Source organism: Schistocerca serialis, chromosome 5 (assembly GCF_023864345.2).
Source record: "Schistocerca serialis cubense isolate TAMUIC-IGC-003099 chromosome 5, iqSchSeri2.2, whole genome shotgun sequence".
Taxonomy (NCBI): domain Eukaryota; kingdom Metazoa; phylum Arthropoda; class Insecta; order Orthoptera; family Acrididae; genus Schistocerca; species Schistocerca serialis.
The window spans coordinates 480,568,893-480,590,017 of NC_064642.1; the positions used below are offsets into that span (position 1 = coordinate 480,568,893).

The following is a 21,125-nucleotide window of genomic DNA, read 5'->3' on the forward strand; positions in this document are numbered from 1 at the left end:
GTTTCCTGCGAAACCCTACATTTCAGCAGGATAATGCACGACCGCATGTTGCAGGTCCTGTACGGGCCTTTCTGGATACAGAAAATGTTTGACTGCTGCCCTGGCCAGCACATTCTCCAGATCTCTCACCATCTGAAAACGTCTGGTCTATGGCGGCCGAGCAACTAGCTCGTCACAATACACCAGTCACTACTCTTGATGAACGGTGGTATCTTGTCGAAGCTACATGGGCAGCTGTACCTGTACACGCCATCCAATCTCTGTTTGACTCAATGCCCAGGCGTATCAAGACCGTTATTACGTCCAGAGGTGGTTGTTCTGGGTACTGATTTCTCAGGATCTATTCACCCAAATTGCGTGAAAATGTACTCACATGTCAGTTCTAGTATAATATATTTGTCTTATGAATATCCGTTTATCATCTGAATTTCTTCTTGGTGTAGCAATTTTAATGGCCAGTAGTGTAAAAACCTCTGACGAGTTATTGTAACACCGTGGCGAGGCTGCCATTTCGGCAGCCCACTGGCACTTCTGCAGCGGAACAAAACCAATAAAATAAAACTGAGGTTGGCAAATACAGGGTGCTTTGTTCCACATTATATTCCGGTATTAACATAGAAAATTGTTAATTTTGGCTTGATATCAATTGATACTAAACTATACCAATCTTACGATTAGTGGTCAATGGCCTACCTACGTCTTTGAACGCATAGCGCCACTTACTTGGATCGTGTGATCTACATGTAACATTTTTAGTGTTCCATTTATTATTTCACTAAAATAACTCATTACGCTCTATTCCCATGTGCGCTGATACACCACTTTTTTATTTTGTCATTGTATGTAACTTATTATTATAGTACAGGGTGGCTACAGTCAAACTTTTTCCACTTGAGAGGGCCCGTGTGAAAAACGAGTGTTCTACATCTACATCTACATTTATACTCCGCAAGCCACCCAACGGTGTGTGGTGGAGGGCACTTTACGTGCCACTGTCATTACCTCCCTTTCCTGTTCCACTCGCGTATGGTTCGCGGGAAGAACGACTGCCGGAAAGCCTCCATGCACGCTGGAATCTCTCTAATTTTACATTCGTGATCTCCTCGGGAGGTATAAGTAGGGGGAGGCAATATATTCGATACCTCATCCAGAAACACACACTCTCGAAACCTTGACAGCAAGCTACACCGCGATGCAGAGCGCCTTTCTTGAAGAGTCTGCCACTAGAGTTTGCTAAACATTTCTGTAAAGCTATCACGGTTACCAAATAACCCTGTGACGAAGCGCGCCGCTCTTCTTTGGATCTTCTCTATCTCCTCTGTCAATCCCACACTGATGAGCAATACTCAAGTATAGGTCGAACGAGTGTTTTGTAAGCCACCTCCTTTGTTGATGGACTACATTTTCTAAGGAATCTCCCAATGAATCTCAATCTGGTACCCGCCTTACCAACAATTAATTTTATATGATCATTCCACTTCAAATCGTTCCGCACGCATACTCCCAGATATTTTACAGAAGTAACTGCTACCAGTGTTTGTTCCGCTATCATATAATCGTACAATAAAGAATCCTTCTTTCTATGTATTCGCAATACATTACATTTGTCTATGTTACGGGTCAGTTGCCACTCGCTGCACCAAGTGCCTATCCCCTGCAGATCTTCCTGCAATTCGCTGCAATTTTCTAATGCTGCGACTTCTCTGTATACTAAAGCATCATCCGCGAAAAGCCACATGGAACTATATAACTATGAAAGATTTTGGAATAATTTGTAAGGATATGCGGAATAAACATAACTAAAAAAAAACATTGAAAGAAATGTATTTCAGTTTCCACAAGAGAAGTAACATTTGTTAATTGCGTACCAAGTTCACGTTCGAGGCTACAAACGATGTTCACAGTCACGACCTTCCGCGATAGCTGATTGCTCTACTGCTGCCCGTAACAACGTTGAACCAAGGGAAGTTCAGCTGTCAGCTCGTGCACTGCTTGAAGATCGCACATTGCTTCCAGCACTCTCCGTCATGCCAACAGCAACTTATTCAACAATCTGTGGCGCAATTGGCCTTCAGCCTGTCCTATGAGCAGTACCCAAACCGCCAGTTAATTCGAACTTCCGAATCATGAAACTTCCTGGCGGATTAAATCTGTGTACCTGACCGAGACTCGAACTCGGGACCTTTGCCTTTCGCGGGCAAGTGCTCTACCAACTGAGCTACCCAAGCACGACTCACGACCCGCCCTCACAGCTTCAGTTCTGCCAGTACCTCGTCTCCTACCTTCCAAAATTCACAGAAGCTGATCTACCAGGAAGTTTCATATCAGCGCACACTCCGCTGCAGAGTGAAAATCTCATTCCGAATCATGTTTTTCGGTCCGGGGGAGGAACGAGGACCTCTTAGAATTCCTTTAACGTGTCGATACTCGCGAAGATCAGCAGCACTATTGCTGTTCTTTTGGTAAGACAGCTTTACGAGTAAAGCCCTGCTCATCTCCTCCAGACCCATGTTGACTGTCTTTCAACCGTAATGTACACGAAGCTTGTGTCAACCGTACGTTGCCGTACAGTAGCCGGCCGGTGTGACCGAGCGGTTCTAGGCGCTTCAGTGTGGAACCGCGCGACCGCTTCGGTCGCAGGTTCGAATCCTGCCTTGGGCATGGACATGTGTGGTGTCCTTAGTTTAGTTAGGTTTAAGTAGTTCTGAGTTCTAGGGGACTGATGACGTCAGATGTTAAGTCCCATAGTGCTCAGAACCATTTTGAACCGTGCAGTAACGGGCCTAACGGCAGGTCTTGACGTTAAAACTACTAACAACGCAAATCCTTCAGTGCGCGCTCTGAACATCATTCCTATAAAGTTGGGTTCCCATACGGTAAATAGTTTTCCTTCTACAGTGAATCAAGTAGCGGAAGTTTAATTATAACCACATTGTATACCTGAAACGGTGGCAACATCTTTATTCTGCTGCAACCTGTGGCAATTTTGTCTTCTTATCATGGTTTCTTGGGAACTACCTTAGCAGTCTGTCACCTCATGTTACGTACACAACTGGTAATGCTATTGTCCTTGTCGTACATTTGCACTTGGGTAGGTAGGAATGGAACCCTGTTTGCACTTTTGTTCAATGTTGCTTAGTTATTACTACTAAAAAGATATTATGTACTTCTGTATACCAGTTCGTGTGTTATATATCTATCAAGATTTCAAACATGGCTGATACAGCAACTGTTGAAATTATTCACGGTAAAGGTTGACTGGTATCCTGCAACTGTTTTGGCTGTCATCCTTTATCGTGAATTATATATCTGATTTAGATATCTTACGATGGAAATAATTCCGAAACTTTGCATTCACACTTTGTGATCAATAAAGTCGTTCTTCACTTGCTGCATGACTTTTTACGGAGCGTGCCAGTTTACCTACAGATCTACACATTTTTACGAGAATAGTCGCTAGCTTCCTACGTGATCGTGATCGTTCACACTGATGGTGGCGAAGAAATCAATGAAACACACAGGCGGTCCCTGCTGTTGATGACGGCGGAGTTCAAGAGAAGAATTGGCCAGAAGCTAAGTCCAGAGTGTAGAGAAAGTCGTCGTAAGCATGTTCAAACGTAAACGTAAATGCAGGAAGATCAGTCACTCTGTTACTATCAATGGCGCGTATCGAAGGCTTAAGAGAGCAGCGGTAACAGCAGGACAAGTGCTGGGACACTATAGCGGCAGTGGATGGACCCACGTGACATGTTAGCTTAGCGGCAGCGCCCTCTATATAAGATGAGACCATGGTGTGAAACATGAGTATTTCTGGCCTTTCCTCTGTATGGGGCTGGGAGGATCTGAACCACTGTCAGATACTGAAGAAAAAGCTACTAACAAGCGTCAGCCCTCGAAAGCAGCAGGAAAGTGACGTTTCGTGACAGCAGTTTCTCATCCTGCAATATTGCTACTCGGTATCTTATGACTAGTGTACGAATATTGAATCAATGGCTTCAAGAGGGCAATACTCTAAACAAGAGTTGTAAACCTACTGTATGCTTCCGTAAATTACCACAAGTAAAGGTAAACTACGGTAGTTTTCTTAGTAGCTTTGGTCAGTTAAGGTGGTCATACCTGCATCACCTGTACATTTGGTGTGTTGCATTCATATCGGGCACTACCTCAAAACGATCGCTTTCTTACTACGTTCCCCTAAACCGGAAGTGGTGAACGGTCTAGAAACAGAATGGGGATATAATAAAGGACCAGGTAACCTACGGAACATTTTTGTTCCACATAGTTTCACTCCTGTGTGTTCCTTACTAATAAACAGTATTTATAGCAAAACTGAAATTTTCAATATTTAATTCAGGTTTTATTCGAAAACAGATAATTTTTGGGTGAAACAGAGGGGTGTTGTAGTAAAAATAATGAAAGCAATACAGATCTATCATATAGCGCTCGAAAATGCAATTTCCTCAACAAAAAAGAAAAATAAAGAAAATCAAAACAGAAATATATCAAACATCGCTCCAGTACTTCGGTAAACGGTTGCAGGATGAACATCAATAAAACGAACAAACTACAGGAACGGAGGATACCTGACTGATAATGGATGAAAAAAGGTCTTATGGATACGTGTCCAGAAACGCATCGTCACCACGGTAGATGGCGCTGACGAATGAAAGTTTCTCTGACCACGTGCCGTGTCTGTAGACCACAGATAACGATTATGCAGACTGATGATGCTAGTTCTCGTAAAGGCTGCTACGTCGGTCGTTGTGTGACTAGGGCCTTCCGTCGGGTAAAACGTTCGCCGGGTGCAAGTCTATCGATTTGACGACACTTCGACGACTTGGACGTCGATGGGGAGGAAATGATGATGATTAGGACAACACAATACCCAGTTACTGAGCGGAGAAAACCTCCGACCCAGCAGGGAATCGAACCCGGGCCCTTAGGATTGACATTCTGTCGCACTGACCACTCAGCTACCGGGAGTGGACGATTCGTCGGTAAAGAGACCTAATGACAGAAATCCCATAATTGTGATGGTCTGGTGCAAAAACCGTCGACAAAATCCTTTCCGTAGACGGAAATCAGCTGCTGCTAATCCTTACACTTGTTGCAGGCGATACGGATAGTAGTGGATGTCATGCAGGAAACAAATAATCGTACTTTGGCTTACACCATGTTCACGGGCCATTTGCCTGGAGCTTGTTTTAACAGATGGCAGTACCCTGTTTTCGAGGTCTCAATGTGAATATCTATCAACGAGGTACCGCAAGATAGGACGTGTGTATTGATCTATTTCTAGACAGAGGGGGTTCAGCTGTTACCCTATCCAGCATTTCTCATCCTCTGAAATCAGCTAAACGTGGTCTGCCGACTCATCAGTCACCAGCCACTACAGGGATAGAGTTGAAGTAGGATGGAATGACGTACATTTATCTGTCTGTCATCCAAGCTCTCTTCAACTCGATGCCACTACTATAGCCATTTTTGCTGCCAGAGGTAGTTGCTCCGTCTACTACATTTCGCAGTCGGGATACTCTCAAAAAAATGGTTCAAATGGCTCTGAGCACTATGGGACTCAACTGCTGTGGTCATAAGTCCCCTAGAACTTAGAACTAATTAAACCTAACTAACCTAAGGACATCACACACATCCATGCCCGAGGCAGGATTCGAACCTGCGACCGTAGCAGCCCCGCGGTTCCGGACTGCGCGCCTAGAACCACTAGACCACCGCGGCCGGCGGATACTCTCAAGTTACCTATAAATATAAAGATATATTCTTCCTGCTAATCTTGTATACGCACGATAGGAAAAACATTATTTGCTATCATACCTGGTGTTGCAATTTTCATGATCAGCAGTGTATACATTTACTCACTAAAGCTTTCTAAAGCGCTGTAGAAGCATCCAGAAAAGTAATATTTATTTCCGATTAGAGACAAACGTGTCAATTAGCAGTTTATTGCGGCTAGAGTAATTTTGTCTAACAAATTCGACCGAGCGAGGTGGCGCAGTGGCTAGCACACTGGACTCGCATTCGGGAGGACGACGGTTCAATCCCGCGTCCGGCCATCCTGATTTAGGTTTTCCGTGATTTCCCTAAATCGCTCCAGGCAAATGCCGGGATGGTTCCTTTGAAAGGGCACGGCCGGCTTCCTTCCCTAATCCGTTGAGACCGATGACCTCGCTGTCTGGTCTCCTCCCCAAACAATCCAAAATCTAACAAATTCCCTATAGCGCGCCTCTCAGAGACGCAGTCAGTTCCCTCTGTGACCCACCACTATTCTCGTTGCTAATTGGTGGACGACGTACCTCAGTAACTATCTTTGCTGTGAAAGTTTCACAGACCATAACAGAATACACTCCTGGAAATGGAAAAAAGAACACATTGACACCGGTGTGTCAGACCCACCATACTTGCTCCGGACACTGCGAGAGGGCTGTACAAGCAATGATCACACGCACGGCACAGCGGACACACCAGGAACCGCGGTGTTGGCCGTCGAATGGCGCCAGCTGCGCAGCATTTGTGCACCGCCGCCGTCAGTGTCAGCCAGTTTGCCGTGGCATACGGAGCTCCATCGCAGTCTTTAACACTGGTAGCATGCCGCGACAGCGTGGACGTGAACCGTATGTGCAGTTGACGGACTTTGAGCGAGGGCGTATAGTGGGCATGCGGGAGGCCGGGTGGACGTACCGCCGAATTGCTCAACACGTGGGGCGTGAGGTCTCCACAGTACATCGATGTTGTCGCCAGTGGTCGGCGGAAGGTGCACGTGCCCGTCGACCTGGGACCGGACCGCAGCGACGCACGGATGCACGCCAAGACCGTAGGATCCGACGCAGTGCCGTAGGGGACCGCACCGCCACTTCCCAGCAAATTAGGGACACTGTTGCTCCTGGGGTATCGGCGAGGACCATTCGCAACCGTCTCCATGAAGCTGGGCTACGGTCCCGCACACCGTTAGGCCGTCTTCCGCTCACGCCCCAACATCGTGCAGCCCGCCTCCAGTGGTGTCGCGACAGGCGTGAATGGAGGGACGAATGGAGACGTGTCGTCTTCAGCGATGAGAGTCGCTTCTGCCTTGGTGCCAATGATGGTCGTATGCGTGTTTGGCGCCGTGCAGGTGAGCGCCACAATCAGGACTGCATACGACCGAGGCACACAGGGCCAACACCCGGCATCATGGTGTGGGGAGCGATCTCCTACACTGGCCGCACACCACTGGTGATCGTCGAGGGGACACTGAATAGTGCACGGTACATCCAAACCGTCATCGAACCCATCGTTCTACCATTCCTAGACCGTCAAGGGAACTTGCTGTTCCAACAGGACAATGCACGTCTGCATGTATCCCGTGCCACCCAACGTGCTCTAGAAGGTGTAAGTTAACTACCCTGGCCAGCAAGATCTCCGGATCTGTCCCCCATTGAGCATGTTTGGGACTGGATGAAGCGTCGTCTCACGCGGTCTGCACGTCCAGCACGAACGCTGGTCCAACTGAGGCGCCAGGTGGAAATGGCATGGCAAGCCGTTCCACAGGACTACATCCAGCATCTCTACGATCGTCTCCATGGGAGAATAGCAGCCTGCATTGCTGCGAAAGGTGGATATACACTGTACTAGTGCCGACATTGTGCATGCTCTGTTGCCTGTGTCTATGTGCCTGTGGTTCTGTCAGTGTGATCATGTGATGTATCTGACCCCAGGAATGTGTCAATAAAGTTTCCCCTTCCTGGGACAATGAATTCACTGTGTTCTTATTTCAATTTCCAGGAGTGTAGATTAACATCTGAACGTGATCTGAATCTGGTAACTCACTGTCGAATACTTCATTGCGCTTGGATTCGCATGCTGCACTGGCGCAGCCGCAGCTATGTGTCGAGATAGGTCCTCCTCATACGTAAATATGATGATACAAAGCTACCCAACTGTGGCGTGTATATCTACGCACAGGAAATCAGTAAAGCTTCTAGAAGGTTGCAGAGAGTTCTGAAACATACTCGCAGTTCAGGAAAGTCTTGGAAATGCGTTTCCTGTCCCTCAAAGTGCACTTCGAACCAGTGTGATTGTAACTGCCGCATGGCTTCAAACACTGTTTGAGCTGGTTCAGTATGGTGCTACCTTATCTGCCGCCTGGGCAAATGTTAACTGAAAGCTGTGAATGTTTAGATGTCCTATCAGCTGTCCCTTTTCGTCTTCCAGCATTGATTGAGTCTCTGAAATCTTGTTAGTGGGACAATGCTCTATCGAAAATTTATATTCATTAATATTCCGTGACACCTTTGATTATTAAGCTACAAACATTGTTATATGACAACATATTACACGGCGTACAGGGTGTTTATAAATTAGTTATTAAAAAGTGACCTATGACTGTGAAAAAGCTATTGTAACACAACCAGTGTCCCATCAGTAATCAATTTTCCGCCAAATCCTATGAAGTAAATCTTGATGCATGCTGGCAATTGCTTGTTATCAGTTGTCCCAGCTCGCAGGTGTTTCCCGGACGCGGAAGAACACACACACTGTCTTCAAGGTAACCCCAGACACAGGTGTCCACTGTATGTAAATTAGGTGATCGTGACGGCTCATATACTGTCCCACCACGTCCAGTCCAAGTCGGGACAGTCCTACAGAGATATGCGACTACTGCCAGATAAAAATGCGTGACGAACTATCTTGGTGGGAAACAAATTCTGTGCCCATACCTTGTTGTAACTGAGGCATTAGATAATGTTCAAGCATGTCCAGATACGATATTCCAGTTACAGATGACGCGGCAAAAAAAGAAAATATCGTAAATCTTGTTACAGCTTCCACCGTAAAAAACAACTTAGGCGAGTCCCGTACGAGTCCCGTACGTGTTCGATTTCATGACGTGCTTTCTGCTCACCCCGTATCCGAACATTATGCCGATTAACTTCACGGCACGTATGGAAGCTACATTCGTCAGTGAACACAATTTTACTAAGAATGTCACCTTAGTCTGCATTTTTTTTCTACACAAAACGCAGCTCGTTTTTCTTTGTCACTTTCTCTTAAAGCTTGTAACAGTTCCAATATGCAGGCTGTGAATGACAGGCATTTCCGTAATACCTTCAACACTGTAACAGTAGGCGCATTCAATTCTAATCTAGCTCACCTTGTTGCTTTACCTGGACACTTGTTCGGATGCTCCGTCAGAGACTGCTGGCCGACCATGACCCGGTGTCTTGCGTGGTACACAGCCAGTTTCGCTGAGACGATTGTACCAATTAAATAAGTTTGTCTTTGAGCTGGTGGCTTGGGATATTTAGCCCTGAATTGTCTCTGAGTTGTAGAAGTGGATATGGATGAGTGAAACCAGAAACAACAATAGCGAAAACCCAAATACGTTATAAGACTTCATGATGACTGCAGGAATGCCACCTACCCGGATACCGGCAACTAACAGTGTGAGGTGGGAACAGAATTTGAAGATGCATCAAACATTTCTATTAGTTATTTACACTTTCACAATTAAAAGTTACTTTCGTATAACTATTTTATAAACACCATCTATATGTGATAACATGGAGAATCCTTCTTTGCTAACATGGTTGTAACGTTATACCCCAGACAGCCACATATGCTGAGAGGTGAAAAACTATTGACATGTAGGGTCTGAAATAGTCCAATTAATACCTTAGGCTAAGCTTTATTTGAAGTTAGTTATAACCAATCGTGGAATTTTAAAATCCAATTTTGCTGCCTTTCCTTCCTAAACAGAAAAATTTGAGATATTCTGAATTATTCGTAATTTACTGGGTTATACAACCATAGCAATATTTTCGTGATGATAAGGCCGATTCGTGATTTAATCATTTTAATTGAAATGTCGAGAGACAGTGGTCAGTCGTAAGGCACGGGACAGATGTTCAGGACAGATTTAACCCCTGGCCGACCATCAACATTTAGTTATAAATAACGACATTGTGGAATCACTTGAAAGCGTTGTAATGTACATCTCTTTCCAGAAAACTAGTTTCAGTCATGCAACCACTTTCAAGTCACAGCTTAACACAAAATAAAATCAATTTTTTTCACAGCATCTGTAACGTACGAGAGTGTCTATAATCTTATACGTTTTTCCGCAATCACCTACTGCAAAAATCGAGTTTATGACAGTGCCAAGCAAAATGTCTGGTCACAGTAGTACCATAAACTCGGCACACATTTTATTTATATATTACCAGCTTAAAAATGTTCTTATAGGAGCTAATAAAGAAGGCCAATATACTCTTGTTTCAAAGGCTCTGAGCCGGCCGCGGTGGCCGTGCGGTTCTGGCGCTGCAGTCCGGAACCGCGGGACTGCTACGGTCGCAGGTTCGAATCCTGCCTCGGGCATGGGTGTGTGTGATGTCCTTAGGTTAGTTAGGTTTAAGTAGTTCTAAGTTCTAGGGGACTTATGACCTAAGATGTTGAGTCCCATAGTGCTCAGAGCCATTTGAACCATTTGTAAAAGGCTCTGACTGAAAAGGGTACCTGCCACCTCATTCTACCTACCTCAGCATCTTTAAAATTTTTTCCAAAAATTCTGGCATCCGAACATATTCATGTTCTTTTTAACATGCAACTCACCTCCCACACCCATAGCTTCCCAAACCGTAACTCGCTCACAATCACCAGCCCATCACTGTACGTCGCTGATAAGCATCCACTCCCACTTGCCCGCTGTCACTCACTCATTCACCCCAACTCATTGACATTGTCTCTTTGCATCACTCTGTCACCGTCCCCCATCTCACGTCTTACAAACAAAGTCTCCTTCGTTCTGTCCGACTACTACTGTCTCCTCTCCATTGTCACCGGCTCCCTCTTATTCTCTTACTGCTAATACCTCATTTATTCCTTTCCTGCGGTCTCTTCTCACTGTCAGTATCAATCTCTTCCTCGTTGTCACTGTCATATACTCTATCTCTCATTATCACTGGCTCTCATCCATTTCCACTTTTTTCTTCTCTTTATTTTTGTCCCACTGGCACTGTCTCCTTCATTCTTTTCCTAGCACCGTCAACTATGTTCCACTACCACTTTATCCCTCTCTTTCTCTCACACTGCCTTTATCTCCTTCGTTTTTTCTACAACACTTCAACTCTCTACTGTCTTCCAGTATTTGTTACTTTTCCGACTCTTCCGCTCTTCCCCTGTCCATTTCTCTCTCTTCCTCTCTCTCAGCATAAAAAAGTGCGAATGCGAATGTGTTGGCATGCCAAAATTTTTGGGAACATTTTTAAGGTGTAGAGGAAGATATAATGTGCAGCCGGAGCCACACTTTTCAGTCAGAGTCTTTTAAACAGGAGCATATTCGCCTCTTATGTGCTCCGATAGCAGCATTCTTCCGCTGATTCTCTTCTTTTCCCTGCTACAGCAAGACATGTGACTCATATGAAACGAACTGTAAGGGTTAGTAAAATTTTAATAGTTTACTTACGTGAAACTGAGATAACGCAAAACTAATTTTACACCTAAGACAGAATTTTACGTGCACAAAACTTTTGAAGTGCTTCCGTACTACAACGTGGAGTCACCAGAAAACTTCTGATGACAGCGGAGAAATATTACAGCATATTTCTCCGTGCCATGTCACTTTATAAACTACATCTTTGCCTCACACCGTATTCCACCTGCGTATTTTGCGTGTACACTTCTGTATCTCAAAAACGGGTGAAGACATTAAGAAAGTTTCTAAGGAAGCTCGATATATAATGTAAAAAATATAGTCACCTGCTGTCCATAGCCGTCTTGAAATCCGCGGCTCGGTTTTGGTATCCAAAACCCAGTTTTCGTGGTGTTTCTCGATAACGAATACAAATTTTTGAAAACCGAAACATTATACTCCTACATAAATGTCTAGAGAATATACCGTTAAAATTTGAGCAATTTGCTACGGTTAGTTGATTAGATATCTGCTGCGGATGGCGAAACAATGGCGAAAACTGTGCGGTTCTAGGCGCTGCAGTCAGGAACCGCGTGACTGCTACGGTCGCAAGTTCGAATCCTGCCCCGGGCATGGATGTGTGTGATGACCTTAGGTTAGTTAGGTTTAAGTAGTTCTAAGTTCTAGGGGACTGATGGCCTAAGATGTTAAGTCCCATAGTGCTCAACGCCATTTGAACCAATGGCGTAAAATTCGGGTTTTCTCAGGAACCGTCCATGAACTAAATAGCATCTCCATAAGCCCCTTAAGGCCCACCATAGACCACACCTAATACAAAAGAACCATATGATTTGCTCCATTTGCCTAAGCTGGAGAGACTATGAAGTACACATATTTTGAACCTTTACTGTAGGATAGTTACAGTAAGATAGCCATTTTGTTGAATATACAAATGGTCCCTAGACCAAGGGCTATCCAAAACACTTGACCCTATCTTTCTATCACCAACAGAACCGGAGGCATGAGCCTCGGAAGAATACACTCCGAGGCGACAAAAGTCATGGGATACTTCATAATATCGTGCCGAACCTCGTTTTTCCCGGCATAGTGCAGCAACTCGACCTGGCATGGAATCAACAACTCGTTAGAAGTCCCCTGCAGAAGTATTGAGTGATGCTGCCTCTATAGCTACCCATAATTGCAGACGTCTTGCCGGTGCAGGATTTTGTGCACCAGCTGGCATCTAGATTATGTGCCATAATGTTCCATTGGATTCATGTGAGACGATCTGGGTGGCCAAATCATTCTCTCCAGTTGTTCAGAAAATTCTTCAAGCCAATCGCGAACAGTTGTGAGCCGGAGACACGGTGGATTTTCATCCCTAAAAATACCATCGTTGTATGGGAATATGAAGTCCATCAATGTCAGTGAATGATCTCCAAGTAGCCGAACACAGTCATTTCCAGTTAAAGATTGGTTCATTTGAACCAGAAGACCCAGTCCATTCCATGTAAACACACCCCACACCATTATACAGCCACCACCAGCTTGCACAGTGCTTTGTTGACAACTTGAGTCCAAGGCTTTGTGGAGTCTACGCCACACTCGAACACTGCCACCAGCTCTTAGTAACTGAAATCGGGACTTATCTGACCAGGGCACGGTTTTCCAGTCGTCTAGGCTCCAACCGATATGGTCACGAGCCCGGGAGAGGAGCTGCAGGCAACGTCCTGCTGTCAGCAAAGGCACTCGCGCCGGTCGTCTGCTGCCATAGTCCAGTATCCCCAAATTTCGCCGCACAGTCCTAATGGATACGTTCGTCGCACTTTCCACATTGATTTCTGCGGTTATTTTACGCAGCGTTTCTTGTCTGTTTATACTGAAAACTCTAAGCAAACGCCACTGCGTTGACTGTGGTGAGAGGTAATGCCTGAAATCAGGTATTCTCGGCACACTCTTGACATTATGCATCTCGGAATATTAAATTCTCTAACGATTTCCGAAATGGAATTCCCCATGCGTCTAAATCCAACTATCATTCCGCATTCAAAGTCTGTTAATTCCTGACGTGCCGTCCTAAGAACGTCGGAAAGCATTTCACAAAAACCATCTGAGTACAGATGATGGCTCCGCCTTGTACTGCCCTTTTATACCTTGTGTACGCAGTACCGCCGTCATCTGTATAATTGCGTATCGCTATCCCATGACTTTTTGTCACCTAATTGTAAAGTTTATAACAATGCAAATCGTTACACAAGTGAAGAGATCGAGTATGTTCGTAGATAAATGACGGTAAAGATGCGAACAAGGCGCTGGTAGGCAATACGCCCGTTGCGCACGATGTAGGTGAGAAGAAAAAGTTCGTTAGGACTGCCAACTAGAGGGATATGTCGGATAAAATGGGTAACTAGCTGAGGGATCTGGATAACATTTCAGCGTCCTGTATATTTAACACTAATGGACAACGGCTGACACGGTATGAATACGGAGCTCCACAACCATTAAACAAAACGGGGATTTATTTTATTAAGCGTCCGCAGTGCGATTGTAAGTATGTGGGACAAACTGGTAGAAGCTTTTACACCAGGTTCAAGGAACGCTGAAATATAAGTAAACCCAGATCTGCATTATCTATGCGTCTTGCACTTAATATTCACAGGCTAGGTGATATCGCGGACAGTCTTTCAATATTGCGTGTCTATCCTAAAGGCCTTGGGAGAGCCATTCATGACAAAACTCTACCATCTGGTGAGCAAGATGTATGAGACAGGCGAAATACCCTCAGACTTCAAGAAGAATATAATAATTCCAATCCCAAAGAAAGCAGGTGTTGACAGATGTGAAAATTACCGAACTATCAGTTTAATAAGTCACAGCTGCAAAATACTATCGCGAATTCTTTACAGACGAATGGAAAAACTGGTAGAAGCGGACCTCGGGGAAGATCAGTTTGGATTCCGTAGAAATGTTGGAACACGTGAGGCAATACTAACCTTAAGACTTATCTTAGAAGAAAGATTAAGAAAAGGCAAACCTACGTTTCTAGCATTTGTAGACTTAGAGAAAGCTTTTGACAATGTTAGCTGGAATACTCTCTTTCAAATTCTGAAGGTGGCAGGGGTAAAATACAGGAAGCGAAAGGCTATTTACAATTTGTACAGAAACCAGATGGCAGTTATAAGAGTCGAGGGGCATGAAAGGGAAGCAGTGGTTGGGAAAGGAGTGAGACAGGATTGTAGCCTCTCTCCGATGTTATTCAATCTGTATATTGAGCAAGCAGTAAAGGAAACAAAAGAAAAATTCGGAGTAGGTATTAAAATTCATGGAGAAGAAGTAAAAACTTTGAGGTTCGCCGATGACATTGTAATTCTGTCAGAGACAGCAAAGGACTTGGAAGAGCAGTTGAACGGAATGGACAGTGTCTTGAAAGGAGGGTATAAGATGAACATCAACAAAAGCAAAACGAGGATAATGGAATGTAGTCAAATTAAATCAGGTGATGCTGAGGGAATTAGATTAGGAAATGAGACACTTAAAGTAGTAAAGGAGTTTTGCTATTTAGGGAGCAAAATAACTGATGATGGTCGAAGTAGAGAGGATATAAAATGTAGACTGGCAATGGCAAGGAAAGCGTTTCTGAAGAAGAGAAATTTGTTAACATCGAGTATAGATTTAAACGTCAGGAAGTCGTTTCTGAAAGTATTTGTATGGAGTGTAGCCATGTATGGAAGTGAAACATGGACGATAACTAGTTTGGACAAGAAGAGAATAGAAGCTTTCGAAATGTGGTGCTACAGAAGAATGCTGAAGATAAGGTGGGTAGATCACGTAACTAATGAGGAGGTATTGAATAGAATTGGGGAGAAGAGAAGTTTGTGGCACAACTTGACTAGAAGAAGGTATCGGTTGGTAGGACATGTTTTGAGGCATCAAGGGATCACAAATTTAGCATTGGAGGGCAGCGTGGAGGGTAAAAATCGTAGAGGGAGACCAAGAGATGAATATACTAAGCAGATTCAGAAGGATATAGGTTGCAGTAGGTACTGGGAGATGAAGGAGCTTGCACAGGATAGAGTAGCACGGAGAGTTGCATCAAACCAGTCTCAGGACTGAAGACCACAACAACAACAACAACATCCTAAAGGCTTCTCGCTGAACATGCTGTGGGAGATAGAGATTTTCAAATGCAGAACCAATAATCCTGACATCGGTCTGAACGAACAGGTAGAAGTTAAAAATATTTTGAGAAACTTTTTTTGCAATGCTTGCAATAGCTAATTAGTGTCTTAGGTAATTCGTTCTTGTTGTTCCTGATCCACAGTCCTACCACGGTCACTATTCCTAGGGTCCTTTATCTGTTTTGTGCTTGTTGGCCGTATAGTGCCATGTTACGTGGACACTGGTTTGGTTATTCATCGCAGCTTCCACGTTTTTGGTCCTGCTGCCATGAAGTGTTAGTTTACGTCGTAGTAATGGCGGCGCCTTGGGAGTATTCTTACTGCAATTTATTACTTTATATGTTTTAATTATTTGACATAGTGTTTTATGCAGTATTATATGTCCTTCTGTCGATGTTTACCTTTTCAATTCTTCTGTCTTGTGTTTTTATTGTTACAACTGCTTCCGGGCTGTTATTATACCAGTTATTTGCTTAAATTTATATGCGTCTTGCATAGAGCTTCGGTATGATATTAGACGTGATCTGCGTAAGTTTTATGTTTCCTGATTTTATTTCTTTTACTTCAGACTTTTTTTACTTTTTTCTAGTTTCTTTGGACTTGATCCACTATGCTTTTTATGGCGTGAGCATTTCTCGTACAGATGGCGGAAGATACACGTCTGCAGAGCACGACAAAGTAGAAGTTCTGCAGCATTATCATCTTCAGCGAAAGACGCTGTAACTAAAAAGTGCACACAAATGTGCGCTAGGAACCTGCGCCCATTTACATTAATATCTGGTGGAGGGTTTTGCTCTTCATATCGGGAGCTTGTAAATACCGCTTCCAAGTTTACACAGGTGGATGCCTCCAACATTCTCCTTCATCCTGCGACGGCGGCACGAAACACTGAAAGACAAGCCAATGAAATGTGAGCGAATTATGATGACAAGCACTGTGAAGGCCACATCTTTTAATGCCTGTATATGTACATCGAATTTGTAGACCGATCCATATCGGAAAACCTGTTACCTATCGGTTTCTGCACAAAATGGTTCAAATGGCTCTGAGCAGTATGGGACTTAACTTCTAAGGTCATCAGTCCACTAGAACTTTGAACTACTTAAACCTAGCTAACCTAAGGGCATCACGCACATCCATACCCGAGCCAGGATTCGAACCTGCGACCGTAATGATCGCGCGGTTCCAGACTGAAGCGCCTAGAACCGTTCGGCCACCAGCAGCCGGCGTTACTGCACTCTTTGTTATCATGATAGGACACTCAAAAGCATGTAGTTGGAAAAGCTCACTTTTCTGAGAATAAAAAATCCGGGGAATTTAATTTAGCACCATGGTGAGATTCCTTTTGTCATCGACCGAGGTGCTAATATTTGCATGGCACTGAAATTCTTTCTGCATTACGCATGTATTCCACATCTTTCGAATACAGACCTAAAACTCGTTTTCGATTACGATTATTTGAAAAATGAAATTGCAGTCGTTTATTCGACGTTTTATGCTGCCAGAGACAGGGTTCGTTTCATGAAGAAATTCGTTAGAGACAAGCTTAAAGCAACAAACCGAGGGCTTTGCCGCAATGGTAATACCGGTTCCCTTCAGATCACCGAAGTTAAGCGCTGTCGAGCTTGGCTAGTTTTGGTTAGGTCACCGTCCACGTCTGTTGAGTGCTGATGGGAAGGGGGCTGCAATCAGCCCTTGTGAGGCCAATTGAGGAGTTACTTGACTGAGAAGTTGCGGCATCGGTCACGAAAACTGTCAACGGCCGGGAGAGAGGTGTGCTGACCACATGACCCTCCGTATCCGCATCCGGTGACTCCTATGGGCTGGGGATGACACGGCGACCGGTCGGTATGGTTGGGCGTTCAAGGCCTGTTCAGGTCTCAAGTAAGAAACGGAGACTAGGTGTAACAGGTTATTTAGAATGCTGCAGTCTGTAGTTAGCCAGTGCGACAAAATAATGAAGATACTTGTGGAGAAGGGTGTCACTGAAAATCTTAATGGTTACAACAACGAAAATCCAAAGGACCTCGTGACAGTTTTATGTCACTCAAACTGCAAGGCGAGAAATATCCTACAGCTCAGTCCGTTTTGTTATTGCTTCATAAACTGAAAAGTCTGTAACGCCGGTCCCGACAATTCAGAGGTTTCTTTAATTAGTATAAATCAACTTTTTTTGTTTAATACGAGCTTCGTGCCCGGCAAGTACAAATCGTAGTTAGTTTCAAAACACAAGTTTCAGTGTCATTGGTATTTGGCAGCAAAATGAAAATATCACATTTTTTTATATTAACTGCAGGTACTTGGTGCGCTGAAAGAGCATTGTCTCCCCCTCATGGTGGCGAAAGTAGAAATTCGGACGTTGCACAGAACAGCTAGAGTTTTGTGACACCCTACAGCCTACTGAAAATGATTTCCGTTGCTAATTGACACGATACGTTAAATCAGTGCCGAAATATCAAATGGCTCTGAGCACTATGGGACTCAACTGCTGATGTCATTAGTCCTCTAGAACTTAGAACTAGTTAAGCCTAACTAACCTAAGGACATCACACACATCCATGCCCGAGGCAGGATTCGAACCTGCGACCGTAGCGGTCTCGCGGTTCCAGACTGCAGCGCCAGAACCGCGCGGCCACTTCGGCCGGCGCCGAAATATCGGCAACAGGTAAGCAGGAATTGAATTACAACCTGACACTAATGTGCTATTCTGTTTCTGTCTTCTTCTTTATCTCGCTCAACCATTGGACCAGCTGATCCGTTGTGACTTCTTGATCAGTCATTATTCTCTTGGGTTTACCACTGTTCCTTCTTCCATTGGGGATGCACTGTAGCAGTTGTTTTGCAATGCGTTCATCGCTCATTCCGTCTATATGTTCTTCCCGTTCTTTTCTGTATTTCTTAACCTTTACATTTTGGTCGAAAATTCCTCCATTATTCTGCATGGAGTCATTTTTTAATCTGTTTCCTCTCGTTACGCCCTGGACTATTCTCAACAGACTTATAGCGGGACGTAGGAGTCTACAAAATGTTCATAATCCAGTTTTCACCTCCATATCGCCCACGTGGAACTTTCGTAACTTTACACCGAGCGAGGTGGCGCAGTGCTTAGCACACTGGACTCGCATTCGGGAGGAAGACGGTTCAATCCCGTCTCCAGCCATCCTGATTTAGGTTTTCCGTGATTTCCCTAAATCGTTTCAGGCAAATGCCGGGATGGTTCCTTTGAAAGGGCACGGCCGATTTCCTTCCCAATCCTTCCCTAACCCGAGCTTGCGCTCCGTCTCTAATGACCTCGTTGTCGACGGGACGTTAAACACTAACCACCACCACCACAACTTTACAAAATTTTATCATTGGCCCACTCCTACCTTCCTCTTGAGAGTTCATTCTGATGGTGTCTCATATCATATAGACTCTCTCAATCTCTTTTTCAGTATCCACTTCGAAGGGATATGGTATTCCACAACCAAAGACTCTGAAGGTGTTAAGTTGTTCAGTAGTTTTGTTTTCCAATATGAACATATGGGGAGGAGGGGTTATGAGCCTTGGAAAAATGGACTACGTTTCATTTGTTGATATACTTAAACAATGTTGCTTTGCTATTTTACATAGTTGATGTAAAGCTCTCTGTAAATTATCTTCGTTATCGACAACTACAATCTGGTGGTCAGAAAACATAGTTTTCATAAAATTCTTTCTTTGAAGCTGTCCTCTATACCAAATTTCATAACTCGTTATTTCCATTCCCTCACAACGTCGTCTACACATAGATTAAAACGCTTCGGTGAAATACACCCTAGTCCGAAACATTAATTAATATTTTCTTGGCCAATATTTCCAGATTCTAACTTCAAATTTATCTCTGTTCCTGTTTACATACAATTACATCGGATAACTTCGATAGATGTAATGATATGCCTCTTGTTCCATAATAACATAGTTTTCCTCTGCGCACGTGACAGAAAGCTTTCCTGCAAACTGTAAAGACTATGCAGTATGTTAAATGGCATTCTCTTCTTTTTTCTCTTATTTGTTTTAATGAGAAAATTTTATCTTAGCAGCACCTTCCTTTCCGAAAAGCAGTTTGTTCTTCGAGTAATGTGCTGTCTACGAATTTCCTCCTTCTCTTTACTGCCATCGTCATATACGTCATGTACTGTGTATGCCGTTTTTACGAGACCTATACCTGTAATTTTCAAGGTCTGTTATTCATCCTCTTTTGAAAACGGGTTTTGCTACTGCTTTCTTCCATTCCATTGATAATTTTCTTTGCTGCCAGCATTGATTTACAAAACCTAAAGCCTTTATTTAGCTTCTTCTGGTAAGTAATAAAAACGTTCTGTAGTTAGATTCTCCGTTCTAGGAGCTCTTCGGATTTTACAATTCTTTAAGCTCCTTAAAATATGTTCTATCTTTTTACGAAAGACATAAGTTGATTTCTTCTACTTCCTCTTTCTCCTCTTCTTCCCACAACTGATTTTTACAGAACATCTCTTCATTTGATGTTAAATAAATCTGTTATAGATCTACAATTGCGGAAGTCCAGGAAAATTTGAGAATTTTTCTCTTTGAAAAAGTTATTTTCTATTCGCATTGAATTTAAGTTCCCAAAGTATCGTAACATTTATCCATTCTAATTAACCGCTGATTCTCCAGTTTTTTTAAGGTAGCATTCGTATCTCCTCCTACGACAATAAAGTCCTTGTTACTTTTGGAATCAATGACACTTCACAAGTTCTTGTAAAATTTATTAGATGCACCCTTTTTTCCTTCTTCAGAGGCATATACTGATATAATTCTCATATATCCAACAGCTACTAGAAATTTGCGCGTTACAGTTCTTTCATTTACGCAACTTTAAGATGTCATCCTGGTCCATCTGTTTTTGTGATAGTTGCGACATATTTAGTCTGGCCCGTGTAGATAATGTCAGCAGCTCTCACAAGTCCATGTCTTCAGAGTGGCTGGACTGTGGGCTACCCGATTCTCGCTTGTTTTTAACGCGAATGGATGGTGGTGATGACGACTATCCGCTTCAGAGGTGAAAACGTAACAATAGTCTTTATCCCAACATAGTTACACTAGCGAAAAGTATGCCGGCTGGAGTGGCCGAGAGGTTCTAGGCGCTACAGTCTGGAACCGCGCGACCGCAACGGTCGCAGGTTCGAATCCTGCCTCGGGCATGGATGTGTGTGATGTCCTTAGGTTAGTTAGGTTTAAGTAGTTCTAAGTTCTAGGGGACTTATGACCTCAGCAGTTGAGTCCCATAGTGCTCAGAGCCATTTGAACCATTTGATTTAGCGAAAAAGTATGTGTTGTATACCAGCCTCCAAATGCAGCTTATTTCAGACAGACGAAATGGATTTAAAACGAAATGAGTCGATGATATTCTAACAATTCATTGCAGTTACATTTTTTTTAGATTTCTGGTTTTTAGGTGGGAACATTCACATATGTAAATTTCAACGAATAAAGCAGATGATGCTATGGAAAACAATGAACTTTTTTCACTGCGAGACCGACCATCTCCACAAAAGTGGGTAGTT

General features: G+C 43.7%; 1 protein-coding gene across 1 annotated transcript in view; it reads right to left on the reverse strand.

The window, feature by feature from the left end:
- Nucleotides 1-21,125, reverse strand: part of LOC126482011 (venom carboxylesterase-6-like) — a 149,029-nt gene that overhangs the window by 68,460 nt on the left and 59,444 nt on the right. The window lies entirely within an intron of this gene.